The sequence below is a fragment of the Lactuca sativa genome, chromosome 1 (genome assembly GCF_002870075.4).
Source record: "Lactuca sativa cultivar Salinas chromosome 1, Lsat_Salinas_v11, whole genome shotgun sequence".
Classification (NCBI taxonomy): domain Eukaryota; kingdom Viridiplantae; phylum Streptophyta; class Magnoliopsida; order Asterales; family Asteraceae; genus Lactuca; species Lactuca sativa.
Window position 1 is genome coordinate 78,645,504 of NC_056623.2, and position 15,514 is coordinate 78,661,017.

At 38.4% G+C, this 15,514-nt stretch overlaps 1 non-coding gene across 1 annotated transcript; it reads right to left on the reverse strand.

The window, feature by feature from the left end:
- Positions 1–1,991: 1,991 nt before the first annotated feature.
- Positions 1,992–2,098, reverse strand: LOC111886130 (small nucleolar RNA R71). Its single transcript, XR_002848323.1, has one exon. It is a non-coding gene; the product is annotated as a small nucleolar RNA R71 (small nucleolar RNA).
- Positions 2,099–15,514: the final 13,416 nt, after the last annotated feature.

A 15,514-nucleotide genomic window follows, 5' to 3' on the forward strand; every position in this document is an offset into this window, starting at 1 on the left:
ACCCGGATTGAGGGCTCTCTCTGGATTCTTAGTGGAACACTTGGCGATCAAGGAACCCTTGGAGCTCTAGAAAACGATTGAAGAACCCTAATCCTTCATTATTAAGAGATTAAGGAACTTTAGGTTTAATTTTTCCACTTTTCTTTTGCATTGAATCATGTTGGGATTATTTGAATTTTTTTTAAGCTTTCATACACTAAATTCATGAACTAATTTCATTAGTTTCTGTTTGGAGAAACAATTTTGCTCCTATGGTTTAATTTACTCTTTTGATTAATTGTTAGTTGGTGATATTGTTAAATTAAGGTTGTTAAAAACCCTTATGCATTAACCATAACTGTTTTCTGTTAATTGTTAAATGATTAAGCTGCATGAACATCTCTTAATTGCTTATCTCATACGATTTATGTGAACACAATACTATATGCCTAGGAATAATGAACATGAAACTAGGATTAATTAGAGAATGGGTAAATTAATGTGTGAGCTTGGGTGATATACCATCAACAAGAGGTTAATTGAATCACCAAATTTAATTAGCTAGCTACGAGTCTTATTTAACCCGAATAATTAACATAGGAAATCTATTAGTTTAATCAACTGGCCATTGCTTGAATTTGTATGTTTCCTAAGGATTAGTAATAGTGACTGCGAATCTAATCACCAAAGTCGGTAACCAATAACAATTAATCCATCATCTTATCATAAAAATTAACCATAGGATTAAAAGAGTTGAACCTAAACAAAAACCCTTCTTAATCATTGAATTTAGTTTGTTTTTACGTGTTTTTAGCTTTTAGTTGAGTAGTTAAGTTTTAATTAAGTTTCTAGTCTTGCAAAACTAGAGAAACCCCTATTTTCTATTACTTGTTTCTAGTTAATTCTAGTTTTTAGTTTTAATTTTCCGTTCCCTGAGTTCAATACCCTACTTATTTAGATTTACCACAATTGATAGGTCCACTGCCTTTGTGTGTCAATTTATAATTAAAAGTAGGATTAAAACTAGCTGAGTAAACACACATCAAGTTTTTGGCGCCGTTGCCGGGGAACGGTTCAAAAATTAGCACTAATTTCTAGTTTTATCAATCCTTTGTGTGAGATTTATCTTGCACAAAGTTATTTTTAAGTAATTTAGTTATTAGGATTAGTTTTAGTAGTTTTCTGTTTTAGAATTTTAATTTGAAATTTTTTCTGTTTCTGCCTTGAACTCGCCGAGTGCAGTCGAAGCTACTCGGCGAGTTCGTCGCAGTTTCACACTTTTGTTTTTATTTACTTTTTGTTCTTTTTACGCGTTTTTATTACTTTGGTTGCAGTTGTTACATGACCCGAGGTCCAATACTCCTTTAGTCCCTCCACTTGAAGACCCGGAGTCCGCCCTAAGGAAGAACAAAGGAAAAGCCGTTGGAGAATCCGCTTCTTCGAAGAGCTCACCTTTGAAGAATCTAAAGTCCATTTTCAGCAAGAAGAAGAGAAGCAAATCAGGAGCATCCAACACCTCTTCCTTGGCAAACGAAGACCCAATAAAGGAACGCACCGTGAATGAGTCCGAAAGGGAAGAAAGCGAATTTGGAGAAGACAGCGATCTAGTAGGTGACTTTAACAACACCATGGCGAACATTGATGAAGTTCCCATGGGCGAATGGAAGAAGAGGATATGAGATGACAACGGCCCGAGACTTGTGCAACCCGCAATTCCTGCGACTGCAACTTTTGAGCTTAAGGGTCACATACTTGCTCAACTCTAGGAGATCCCCTTTTATGGAAAAGACCACGAAGATGCTTATAAACACTTGGATGAAGTCAATGACGTAGCTGATTACTTTAATGTTCCAAATGTGCCTCGCGAACCTCAGCTGCTTCGTATGCTTCAAGTTACATTCAAGGTTGTTGCAAAAGATTGGCTCAAGTCACTCCCTCCCGGATCCATCACTACATGGGCTAAGATGAAAGAAGAATTCATTGACCAGTTTTGCCCACCTTCTAAAATAGCCAAGTTGAAGAAAGTTATAGCTAACTTTGAACAACAACCCGGAGACTCCCTTTATGAGGCATGGGAGTGGTACAAAAGTCTACTAAGGAATTGTCAACATCATGATCTTAATATCCAACAAGAAGTCTCCATCTTCTATGATGGAGTCAATGTTACAACTCGGCAGCTCCTTGACTCACAAGGAACCCTCACAAAGAAGGCACCCCCGGTGATCAAGGAATTAATTGAGGAGTTCTCTAAACATTCTAAAGAATATCACAACCCGTGAAATAAAGTAAGTAGGGGGTAGTGAACACAGTTAACGATGGCATGGCGGCAATGATGGCTAAACTAGATAGTGTAGATAGGAGGATGACTAAGATGGATCAAACAATCCATGCTATTCGGGTAGAATGTGAGAATTGTAGAGGACCTCGCCTCACTAAGGATTGTGACTTGGATGAGAATGGAAATAAGAAGGCTCAAGTATTCTATTCAAGTGGTGACAGATTTGATGATAATTGGCGGAAACCGAAGAAGGAATGGCTCCCCTATGACGAATACAAAAAGGCAAAGTAGAAGAAATTCAAGCAAAAAGAACGGGGTTTCTATCAAAAGGAGGAGCCGGTTATGGAGAAGAGAGCTGATTTGGAAGAGATGCTTACTAGATTTGTAGCCGCATCCGAGAAACAACACAATGATACCGATGCTACACTTAAAGATCAACAAAATATGTTGAGGGAACACCAACTTATGATGAAAGATCAGCAAGCTTTACTTAGGAATCAACAAGCATCCATTCTCAACATAGAAACGCAGCTAGGGAAACTTGCACAACAAGTGAATGAGAGAAGACCGGGTGGACTTCCATGCAATACCAAAAGTAACTCAAAAGGCGCACATATAAACATTGTCACAACCAGGAGTGGGAAGATTGTAACCCCTCTGGCCCCTATTCAGAATGAAGATCTGAAGCTGGTGCAAGAGAAGGAGGCAGAAGGGCAGAATCAAGATTAGAACCAGCTGAATCCAGACCCTACTCGCTGAGTCCACAATATGGACTCGACGAGTCCGACACCTGATCAGAAAAATAAACCTCCTGTTAAGCCATATCAGCCTCCACTGCCATATCCAGTTTGAGCTAGACAAGAAATGAATGAAGAAGACTACCAGAAATTTCTAGAACACATAAAAGCTCTTCAAATCAACATACTATTCATAGAAGCGGTTGCCCAAATGCGAAAATACGCCAGATCTCTCAAGGAGCTTCTAACTAATAGAAGAAAGATGGAAGAAGTAAAGAAGATGGTCCTAAACGAGAACTATTCAGCTGCTATGTTGAACAAACTTCCTAAGAAGAAAGGAGATCCGGGAAGTTTAACATTGCCATGTCAATTTGGAAACTTGGCCACCATATATGCACTAGCTGATTCGGGGGCAAGTGTAAACCTCATGCCTTATTCATTTTTCAAAAAGTTAGATCTCCCCGACCCAAGACCCATTCGCATGGCAATCCACCTAGCAAACAAAACGGTTACATTTCCTAGGGGAATTTATGAAGATCTTTTGGTGAAGGTGGACAAGTTCGTGTTCCCCACGGACTTTATAGTTCTAGACATGGAAGCGGATCCCCAAGTCCTGATTATATTAGGAATACCTTTTCTCAATACAACAAGCGCTATAGTCGACATGAGAGATTCTAAACTTACCCTTTGGGTAGGGGACGAATCAGTCACTTTCGGAGTTGATCAATCCATGAAGCATGCAAGGAGTAGTGATGACACGGAGTTTTCGATTGACATGTTGGAAGAGTTGTTGGAAGATTGGAAAGAAGAAAAGCCAAGCAAGTACACCATTTCATTTGAAGAAGAGTTTGATGCTGAAAGGGACCTGATGGAGTTAGAAAGACTGCTCGAGGAAGCTGAGTATGACGATCTGATCAGAAGTGCTGAAGAACCGACTCGCCGAGTAGCCTCGACCAACTTGACGAGTCCATTCGAAGAACCCCATACAGTCGCGAAAATCACATTGGACTCGACGAGTCCCCTTACTGGACTCGACGTGTTCTGCATACATAATACAAAAATCGAGCTCAAGTCACTACAAGATCACTTGGAGTACGCATCCCTTGAATACGGCCAACAAAAACCTGTAATTATAGCTGCTGATTTGGCCAAACATGAGAAGGAGAGCCTTGTGGGGGTACTAAAGAAGAGACAAGGTGCTATAGCATTGAAGATAACCGACATAAAGGGAATTATTCCAGCCTATTGTTCCCACAAAATCAACCCAGAAGAAGGATCAAAAGCTGTAGTACAACACCAAAGAAGACTCAACCCGAACATTCAAGAAGTAGTGAAAAAGGAGGTCGTGAAATTACTAGATGCTGGAATCATTTATTCAATCTCCGATAGTCCACGGGTGAGTTTGGTCCAAGTAGTTCCGAAGAAGGGAGGCATGACGGTAGTGGCTAACGAAAACAACGAATTAATTCCAACAAGGACGGTAACCGGGTGGCGAGTTTGCATAGACTATAGGAAGCTAAATGAGGTCACATGCAAGGATCACTTTCCATTGCCTTTTATTGATCAAATGCTTGAGAGGCTTTCCGTTCATCTTTATTATTGTTTTCTCGATGGGTTTTCGGGGTACTTCCAAATTCCAGTCGACCCACAAGACCAAGAGAATACCACTTTTACATGCCCAAGTGGGACATTTGCATATAGACGCATGCCTTTTGGGTTATGCAATGCACCAGCTACTTTCCAAAGGTGCATGATGGCTATCTTTCATGATATGATTGAAAGGTTCATGGAGGTGTTAATGGATGACTTCTCGGTTTTTGGATCATCTTTTGAAGATTGATTATCCAACTTGGATCTAATGTTAGCGAGATGTGAGAAGACCAACCTTGTCCTTAATTGGGAGAAGTGTCATTTTATGGTGAAGGAAGGAATTGTGCTAGGACACAAGGTCTCAAGGAGGTGGATAGAGGTGGATAGAGCAAATGTGGACACTATAGCCAAATTGCCTCCTTCAACAAATGTCAAGGGAGTAAGAAGCTTTTTAGGCCATGCGGGGTTCTATAGGTGCTTTATTAAAGACTTCTCCAAGATCACAAGACCCTTGACTCAACTACTTTTGAAGGACGCCCCATTCAACTTTTCTAAGGAATGTCTTGAAGCCTTTAATTTGTTGAAGGAAAAGTTGACTACTTCACCTATTATGGTAGCTCCAAAATGGTGTCTCCTATTTGAGCTAATGTGTGATGCTAGTGACTTTGCGGTGGGAGCTATTTTGGGACAAAGAATTGACAAGCATTTTCAGCCAATCTATTATGCAAGCAAGACATTGAATCCAACTCAAGAGAACAATACTACTACCAAGAAGGAGCTGTTAGTAGTGGTATATGCTTTTGACAAGTTCCGGCCTTACTTAGTGTTATCCAAGACAATCATGTTTACCGATCACTCCGCATTGAAGTATCTATTTACCAAACAAGATGCGAAGCCAAGATTGATATGTTGGGTTCTACTTCTACAAGAATTTGATATCGAGATAGCGATAAAAAGGGGATGGAAAACGTAGCTGCCAATCATTTATCAAGACTAGAGAACCCATTTTTGGAGTAGCTAGAAGAAGATAAAATAGAGGATGATTTTCCTGATGAGTATATAATGGTAGTAGTAGGAGAAGTGCCATGGTTTGCGGACATAGCAAATTATTTGGCAACCAAATACATCCCAAAGGATTTGACTCACCAAAAAAAGAAGAAATTCTTTTCGGAAATTAAATACTACTTTTGGGACAAGTCATATCTTTTCCGAAGCTGAGTGGATGGAATGATAAGAAGATGTGTATTCATGAAGGAAAGTCAATACATTTTGGCACACTGCCATAGTGGACCCACTGGAGGACATCATGGAGCACATTACACCACGAAGAAGATGTTTGATATTGGGTTCTATTGGCCTACAATTTTCAAGGATGCTACTCAATATGTTAAGGAATGTGACTCATGCCAAAGAGCAGGAAATATATCATCCCGAAATGAAATGCCCTAACATAGCATCCAAATATGTGAAATATTTGATGTGTGGGGGATTGACTTCATGGGACCCTTTCCCATGTATAAAGGAAATAAAGACATCTTGGTGGCGGTTGATTACGTATCTAAATGGGCGGAGGCACAAGCATTACCCACTAATGATGCTCGGGTAGTGGTACGATTTTTAAAGAAATTATTCTCAAGATTTGGAGTTTCTAAAGCTCTCATTAGTGACTGGGGCACTCACTTTGCCAATGATCAATTAGCTAAGGTGTTACAAAAATATGGTGTTCACCATAGATTTTCAACATCCTATCATCCTCAAACGAGTGGGCAAACTGAAGTTACAAATAGAGCATTGAAGAGAATACTAGAAAGATCGGTTGGAAGTAATAGGAAAGAGTGGTTGGATAAGCTTGATGATGCACTATGGGCGTTTAGAACAACTTTTAAGACACCTATTGGCACTACACCATATAGGCTAGTCTATGGAAAACATTGTCACTTGCCGGTTGAACTAGAGCACAAGGCTTGTTGGGCATTAAAGGTGTGCAATTTATATCTAGCTGAACTTAGAACTAACCGGTTAAAGCAAATGAATGCCTTGGAAGAACATAGGAATGAGGCATACACTAGTTCCTTGATTTACAAAGAGAAGACCAAGAAGTGGCATGACAAAAGACTCAAGGGTAATAAGGACTTTTCCGAAGAAGAAAAGGTGTTACTTTTTAATTCAAGGCTCAAACTATTTCCGGGCAAGCTTAAGACACGATGGGATGGTCCATTTATAGTAAAGAAATTTTTTCCACATGGAGCTATTGAGCTAATATCAAGAGATGGAACTCCTTTCAAGGTCAATGGTGATAGGGTGAAAACATATGAAGAAGGAATTCCGAAAAATGAAGAACTTGAAGAAGGGCTGCTGCTGGAAGGGATTACAGAGACGTAAGCAGGAAGGAGTCCAGCTAATGACCCTTCAAAAAGAAGCAATTAGCGGGAGGCAACCCATCAAAAGAGTTTGCTTTCTTTTCTTTTTTGTTTTTTTCATTTATTTTGCTTAGGATTTGTTTTTATCAATCTTTTTCTGTGTTCAAAATGATTGCTTGAGGGCAAGCAATTCTCAAGTGTGGGGTGGCGTATATTTTATTTTGCAAACTCAAAATTTTCAAAGAATGAAAAACTCGACGAGTCTATAAGGCTACTCGACGAGTCCATTTTAAAAATCCCAAAAAATCGAGGAATCATGCATCTAGTTGCCGAGTAGGTCCGCCTGCTCGACGAGTACACATATTTACCCGAAAAAAAATTATTTTTATTACATTCTGTAAAAGTGGGGTTTTTACCCTAATTTGCAAATACTCAGCCATTCAAACAAGCAGCCTCCCCACACTCGACGTGCAACACTCTGAAGCATCCATCTTGATTCCTCTCTTCTTCTGCGAATTTCAACCAACAAGGTAACAATTTTAGCCCTTAACCCTTTATAAGTTTCGATCTTTGGTGTAATAACACCTTTAATTTCTGAAAAATCCTGTTTTTGGGAAGACTTGGATTCTAGGGTTTTGATTTCTGAGAAATTAGGACGTTTTAGATGTAAACTTTTACATTCATAGGCTCCTAGAACATACCGAAGCAAACCCCTGCAATAATTTATGGATTTGGCCGGTTAATTTCATCAGGACAAGATTTGACTCCCGCTGTTTGTCCTACTCTCTGAGTAGTTCGTGGACTCAGCGAGTCCATGCTGCTGATGACCAGTTTTTGTCATTCTTAATACTTTAGGTATATTGTTTGTGGTTTTCTTGTTTCATTGTTTTGCCGAAACCATGTCTAGGAGAGGTCAAAGCTCACGAGGAGGCAGTTATGGGGACATCCCATGGTTGGCTTTTCCAAGCATCACCAACAAGTCTTCACTCACACGAACAAAAAACAAGCTGGAAGGTTTAAGGAGGAAGGAAATATATGTTCCAAATGGGTTGGACTGGTCATGGATGGGGCAAGTTGGGCTGGAAGAAGCACTAAGCCATTATTTGGTCAAGTCTTGTGAAATTAATGGGGTGCAAATAATCTGTGACGGGTGGAGTCGGTTGTTTAAGCTGCAAGAGCCGCTGTATCAGGAGTTTTGCTAGGAATTCTTTTACACCATCTCTTTCCAGGGTGGTGATGACTACTATAGTCCAAAAATCATTTCATTCTACCTTGGAGGAGAGTTTTGCCAGTGCAGCATTGCTGAGTTAGCGTGGAGGCTGGGAATTTATGATCAAAATGAGATCATATTCGAGACTTTTGAGTCATTTATGGAACAGTGCCACAAATACTTGCCCGAGGGTGTGGTAGCCTCTACTTGGTGGAATACCATTGCCAACCAAGTCTATAACCCTTCATCCGCTCAAGAAGGGATGATCCGCTCCCCGATCCATCGCCTAATACATCGTCTGATTGCCAGCTATATAAACATGCGAAAGGATGACGATAAAGTCCCCACTCTCGACATCTTCTACATGTGGAGTATTATTACTCCTAATGTATTTTGCAATTTGCCATATTTCATGGCAAAATACTTGGCAGAGGGGGAAGTCAAAGAACGGGTAACTTCAAAAATCAATGGTGGTATGTTTGTGACAAGGCTTGCGAGAACCTATGGCATTTTGGACCGACCAGAGGCTTGAGTATTGACTATGATTCCTAGTCCTCCCTTCACCACAACTTTATTTAAGAGGGCTAGGATCATTGAAGATTATGGAGAGGGCCATGTTAGCATTCCAAATGATGATGAACCGTTGGTACCGAAAGAACCGGGAAAGAGGGTAAGGAGAAGGAGAGAACGGGTGCCACAGGACCAACCAGTTATTCCAGTGGATGAGGAGCTACCTATGGATTGGTATAATGTTGAGCTGCGAAGATACCAAGACGACATAGGGCGGGGAGTGAACATTGTTAATGAATCTTTTGCTTGTTTATTTAAGCAAATGCATTTTACACCAAGGCCCGGATTCCCGTATATCTCTAGTTGGGATAAGAGGGTGCAAGCAAGAGAAAATCAAGCGGGTTGAAGTGGAGACGGAGGAGATGAAGACGAGGAGGAAGATTGATGTTTTATTGTGTTTTTGGATGTTTAAGACTATTTATTTTACTTTATGTTGGGTGATGAACTTGTAGGATGATTAAGTAGGAACTTGTTTTCTTTTAATACTTGTGGTTGTTTTCTTTTCAGATTGAAGGATTGGATGCATGCAAGAGTCTTAGTTGTCAAGTTTAGAGTGAGGATTGGGTCTAGACGAGAATGTGCATGAGTTAGGGTCGAGTCCATTTTCAAGGAAGGTCTTAGAGTGTTATTTGTCACTAAGCGATGGACTCGCCGAGTGCACATTACATACTTGACGAGTCCGGGTTCAGTTTCACGCTTTTTCTGCCTAATACGCTATTGCTCGACGTGTTTCCGTATAGACTCGGCGAGTTTATCACTTTTTCATTCTCAAGGCTTACATTCTGCTCATATTCACTACGGGTTTCACTCATATTCCTTAGAGTTTTAATTTCTGAAGATTTGAGTATTTTTCCTGCATTTTTGGAGCTTTCTCACACAAGATATGACACCCAAGTCATGGATGAGCTGTTCCCATGTCGAAAGTCAATTGAAGATGGAGATTTAACATGAAGAAGATCGACCTCGCCACTACTACCCCAGGGGAGTTTGTTCCAATTCTCTCTTTATTTTATTATTCTTTATCATGCATAATATGCAATGGGGACATTGCATAAATTAAGTGTGGGGTAGGGGGTTGGTTATATTAGTTAAAAAAATTTAAATTTTGAAAATTTTGCATTAAAATTGCTAGGGCTAAATTAGAAAACTTTGGTAAAAGCAATTAGGAATCATGCTAGTGTTATGTTGATGATTGCATGAAGACCCAAATGTTTATTTGAGCCTATACATGTTATAGTGCATTTGTGTCCCCCTTTATTCTAGTGAAATAATGGGACAAAAACACAACCTCGCTTAGTTTGAGGGATGCAATAAGTTTAGCATCGTGTACTTGAAATGTATCCAGAAAAATTATTATCCTTAATCAATAAAGGTTGAAGTTGAGCGCCCCTGCTTAAGCATGTAGGGTTTTGAGTGAACAAAAAGTGAGGTACATGTGAAAAAAAGAGAGAGAATTACAAGAAAAGTTGTGATAATTTTAGAGCAATTAAAGTAAAGATCAAAATATCAAAATTCCAAGAATTCAAAAGTTGAAGATACCCAAAAATCAAAAAGTTGGCAATTTTGAAGAATTCAAAGAAATCAAAGTTCAAATTATCAAGAAAGTGAAGAATTCCAAAAAGTTCCATAGTGGTATCAAAGAATTGTAATTTTTAGAATATGTATGCTTGGGTTGCTCAACCAAAAACGCCTTGAGACTGGGAGGTTTTCTGCGGATGGATTCGGAGGGGTGCATAAAATGAGCATTGTTCGGAAAAAGTGGGCGTGTGTTTATGAGGATTGAGAGTATTTAGGATTAAGGGGGTCTTTAGGAAAATTATTTAGACACAAATGCATGCGTTACGGTCTGAACATAATGGATGGGTTGGATCGGGATTGTCTATGTAATATTAGTATGTTTAATTTCAGTTTTGCTTGGGGGCAAGCAAAAGTCAAGTGTGGGGTATTTTGATATTTTCATTTTTAGCTATATTTTTATGTTTGATTTTTATCATTTATTGGCTAATTACTTGCATATTATGAACAAAAGATGCTTAATATTGTTCAAATTATGTTTTCAATCCACAAAAGAAGCTCGGAAGCAAAAGGAAGCAGGAGATACGAACGGAAGCTCGGGAACGAAAGAAGGAAGAAAAAAAGGCTAATTCTGAAGCTACTCGGCGAGTAGGATCGTCTGCTCTACGAGTAGGTACGAAGATTCGCGAAGTGACACGTGGAGTCCTTGCCGTATACGGATTCCTCAAGGGGACTCGGCAAGTCAGTTGGCTACTCAACGAGTAGCCCCTGTTTTGAGAAAACTATATATAAACTTCACAAACCCGAATTGAGGGCTCTCTCTAGATTCTTGATAGAACACTTGGCGATCAAGGAACCCTTGGAGCTCTGGAAAACGATTGAAGAACCCTAATCCTTCATTATTAAGAGATTAAGGCACTTTAGGTTTAATTTTTCCACTTTTCTTTTGCATTGAATCATGTTGGGATTATTTGAATTTGTTTTTAAGCTTTCACACACTGAATTCATGAACTAATTTCGTTAGTTTCTGTTTGGGGAAACAATTTTGCTCCTATGGTTTAATTTACTCTTTTGATTAATTGTTAGTTGGTGATATTGTTAAATTAAGCTTGTTAAAAACCCTTATGCATTAACCATAACCGTTTACTGTTAATTGCTAAGTGATTAAGCTGCATAAACATCTCTTAATTGTTTATCTCATATAATTTATGTGAACACAATACTATATGCCTAGGAATAATGAACATGAAACTAGGATTAATTAGAGAATGGGTAAATTAATGTGTGAGCTTGTGTGATATACCATCAACAAGAGGTTAGTTGAATCACCAAATTTAATTAGCTAGCTACGAGTCTTATTTAACCCGATTAATTAACCTAGGAAATCTATTAGTTTAATCAACTGGCCATTGCTTGAATTGGTATGTTTCCTAAGGATTAGTAATAGTGACTGTGAATCTAATCACCAAAGTCGGTAACCAATAACAATTAATCTATCATCCTATCATAAAAATTAACCATAGGAATAAAATAGTTGAACCTAAATAGAAACCCTTCTTAATTATCGAATTTAGTTTGTTTTTACGTGTTTTCAGCTTTTAGTTGAGTAGTTTAGTTTTAGTTAAGTTTCTACTCTTGCAAAACTAGAGAAACCCCTATTTCCTATTACTTGTTTTTAGTTAATTCTAGTTTTTAGTTTTAATTTCCCGTTCCCTGAGTTCGATACCCTACTTATTTAGCTTTACCACAATTGATAGGTCCACTGCCTTTGTGTGTCAATTTATAATTAAAAGTAGGATTAAAACTAGTTGAGTAAACACACATCAATAGTATTCTCTGTATAGTATCCTTTGTATAGCATTCTCTATTATAGTATTCTCTGTTATAGTATTTGTATATGATAATATTCTCCTAAACTATACATATTATACTTTAATAGTAAGTTATGTATATGAATAGATGAATGTATACCTTTGCTACCTAAAGGTACTGAACTGATTGAATAGAACTTTTATGTCTACATATGTATACATAATATATATCTAATATTTAGACGACCTTCGGACCACTGGCCGATAACCTAAGTCCACATCCAAACAAGGAAAAGGAAATAAAGCGAGCTGGCAGTTCTAAGTCCTTTAAACATTATGTATATAACTATACATATATAGACATGCATTTGACAATATATATAAGTTAAAAATAGGGTTTATAATACTTTTAAAGAGTTTTTAACAATAAATAAATAATGACTTGATGTTAGTTTATAAATCGATTTAAAAGTAGTTTGTTTTGAAACACAGTTTGAAGTATATGAAATCCTTGTTTGAAACACAGTTATAAATCACATGTGATTGATCTTATAACTAGCATGTTTTCTACTTTTATCCCCCCATAAAAGCATTTAAAATCATTTAAAAGATAAGTTAATTGGTATGAACTCACCTAAAGTGAGTGATGCGAATGTAAGATCGGTAAAGGATGCTAAGTGTCAAGTGAAGACTTGAGCTCACATGGATCCTATTTAACATATAATGACGCATATATGCTTGCAATTAGTGTTTATAACAACTAATTATGTAATGGAACAACCTTAGGGACAAGGAAACACTTGTAATGAAGTGTTAAACAACATATGGTTGCATATAAGGGGTGTAGGGCCTCTCTTTGGAGTTTATGGCCCATATAGTAATAACCACATGAGTTTACGGACAAGGGGTAATTTCCCCATGAGTTTAAGGCCTTAAACTCATGGTATTAAGTACCAAGTTGTGTTATAAGGTATTACAAGTCATAATGAAGTGTTCTATGATCAAGTCTAAGCTTTAGGAAGGAATGGTGGCACCATTGCAGCACTAATTAGGGTTTACGGCCCAAGGTCCATTTCTCCATGAGTTTATGGCCGTAAACTCATGGTATTTTGTACCATTTCAAATTTTAAGGTCCTTAGCTTATGTTGGAAGTGTTCTAGACTTGATCCCAAGGCTTTGGAAGGGATTAGGGTTCATTTTCATCCTTATTTAGGGTTTACGGCCCAAGGAGGCTCCTTGGCCGTAAACTCCCTTTTGATCTTGTTTTCTTGATGTTTTCTAGGTGTAAACTAGTTGATTCAAGTATAAAAACAAGCTAAGACAAGAGTACTTACAATATAGAAGCTTGTAAGGGTGTTTAAGGCTCAAGAACACTAGTGTGTGTTCGTGGAGTTGTTGGTGGAATGAAGAACACTTGAAGAGTTATCAAATGAAGAGATTTCATGGATGGAAACATGTACAAACACTAGATAGTGAAGTATATTAACTAATCAAGGAAGGAAACACTTACCAAGTTGAAGATCTAGTGAAGAACTCGGATGATACTTGAGAGAGAATGAGTTTTAGGCTGAAATTGGTAAAAATGACATAAAATGACTAAGTGTCATATTTATACCCTAGAGTTTACGGCCGTAAACTCCATGTTATGGCCATAAACTCCAAACTCTTGGAGTTTTGAGACTTAAGTGTTGTACAATTAACTCTAGAGTATACTTCCTATAATTACCTCTGATGTATTTAAGATTAAAACACCCAAAGTGACTCCAAAACTGCTAAAAATTAGCAGAAGTAAGTTTGACTTTGATTGAATGCAGCGTTTGTTATAAGATAGAAATTTCGATTTGTCACACTTAGTGTACTCAAGGTTGCACCAACCTTGCAATCCATCCCAATGCTTACTATCCATCCCAGGCTTACTTTCAAAGGTACCAATCAATGCATCCACCCCATGTCTTATGTTGCTTGTGTCTTTGATCTCCAAATTGACTTCTTTGACTTGCTTTGCTTGAACTTTATTTTCTGCTTCTTTAAGTTTCTTCATTTTGATTTTTTTGATGCAAATGAAATGCATGAAGATGGATCCTAATATAGAAAATGTTTTTTTTTGCAAATGAAATGCATGAAGATGGATCCTAATATACAAAACACTACCCCTCCCCATGCTTCAATATAAGCATTGTCCCTGATTCTTGGAGAGGGTGGAAAAACATATTGAGGAGGAGTAGGAGGAGACATATAGTACCTTGGTTAGGTACGGGTTCAAGCCTAGAAATCCTCCTCATGCTTGTATTGCCTCTCTTGATCACGATCATACGGGTGGTGAAAGAGGAAAACCTTTGAGTTAGATTCGTGATGTCTTGCTGGTAGGTGCTAAGACACTGATCATAATTTGAATATTGAGTCTCAAAGGCTTGGAACCTTTGATCCTTTGTGTCAAAGAGGGTGTTGATTGCTTGGAATTGGTCCATATATTGCTGATGACATGGTGGGTATCCGACATCACAGGATGAGTCGATTCCACCCTTTGGATGATTTTGTGGTTCCTCCTTTTCTTCATCATCATCATCACGATCATGATCATCATAAACATTGTCTTCATCTTTGGATGAGGAAGATGGAAAGAGGATGTGGGATATTAGCAAATCTCTTAAGGTTAGTTGGACATTTGATGGCAAGGATGCCATGGTTGTTGGGTATGATAAGGATTTTTGGATCCTGGGCGGGGCCATCCGTCCAATTGTGACATCCGTCCACCGATCGGAACATCATCATGGAATCGAACATCAATGTGGTCAAATAGGGCTCACCAAGAAATGATAGATGATTACCAGGATATGGGACCTGACCTAGCGGAATTTTGGCTAACATAGTTACAATGTTACCACAGTAAATTTTTCCGAATCGAGCGGTGCTTATGCATGTGAGCTTCTAGGATAGAAATGCTCTATATTGCATTGTAAAGGGGAATGCCTTAAGCTTGGTTTGATCCTCCATGACATTGTATGGTTTCATTCCGACACATACAAAATTGAATTCCATGAAGAACTAGTGGGGACATTCATTTTTAAGATCTTTAAAGGTTAGGAGGAGGTTGATTAGGTCAGATTTTAGTTCAAGGTTTGTGGCTGCAAGATAGGTAATGTAATGAGATTGTTGAGTAACCTCTTGCCTCACCCATCTGCAAAGGGTTTGCTTGTGTGGGTTGTGTGGACCACAGTTGTTGCTGTTGTTACCTCCATTTCCTCCTTTATTTACCATGGTAGGAGTAGGAATTGAGGTGTCTATGGGTGTAAGGTATAGGATGCTTTGAGTAGGTGAAGAAGGTGAAGTGGTTTCTCTAGTTGAGGATGATTAATGTGAGGGTGATAGGGTTTATTTTTTGGGTTCAGATTCACTTGAGAGAGGTATGTCCTTCCAAATGTTGATAACCGGAGGGGTGGATGAGGATGAAGTTTATACCTTTT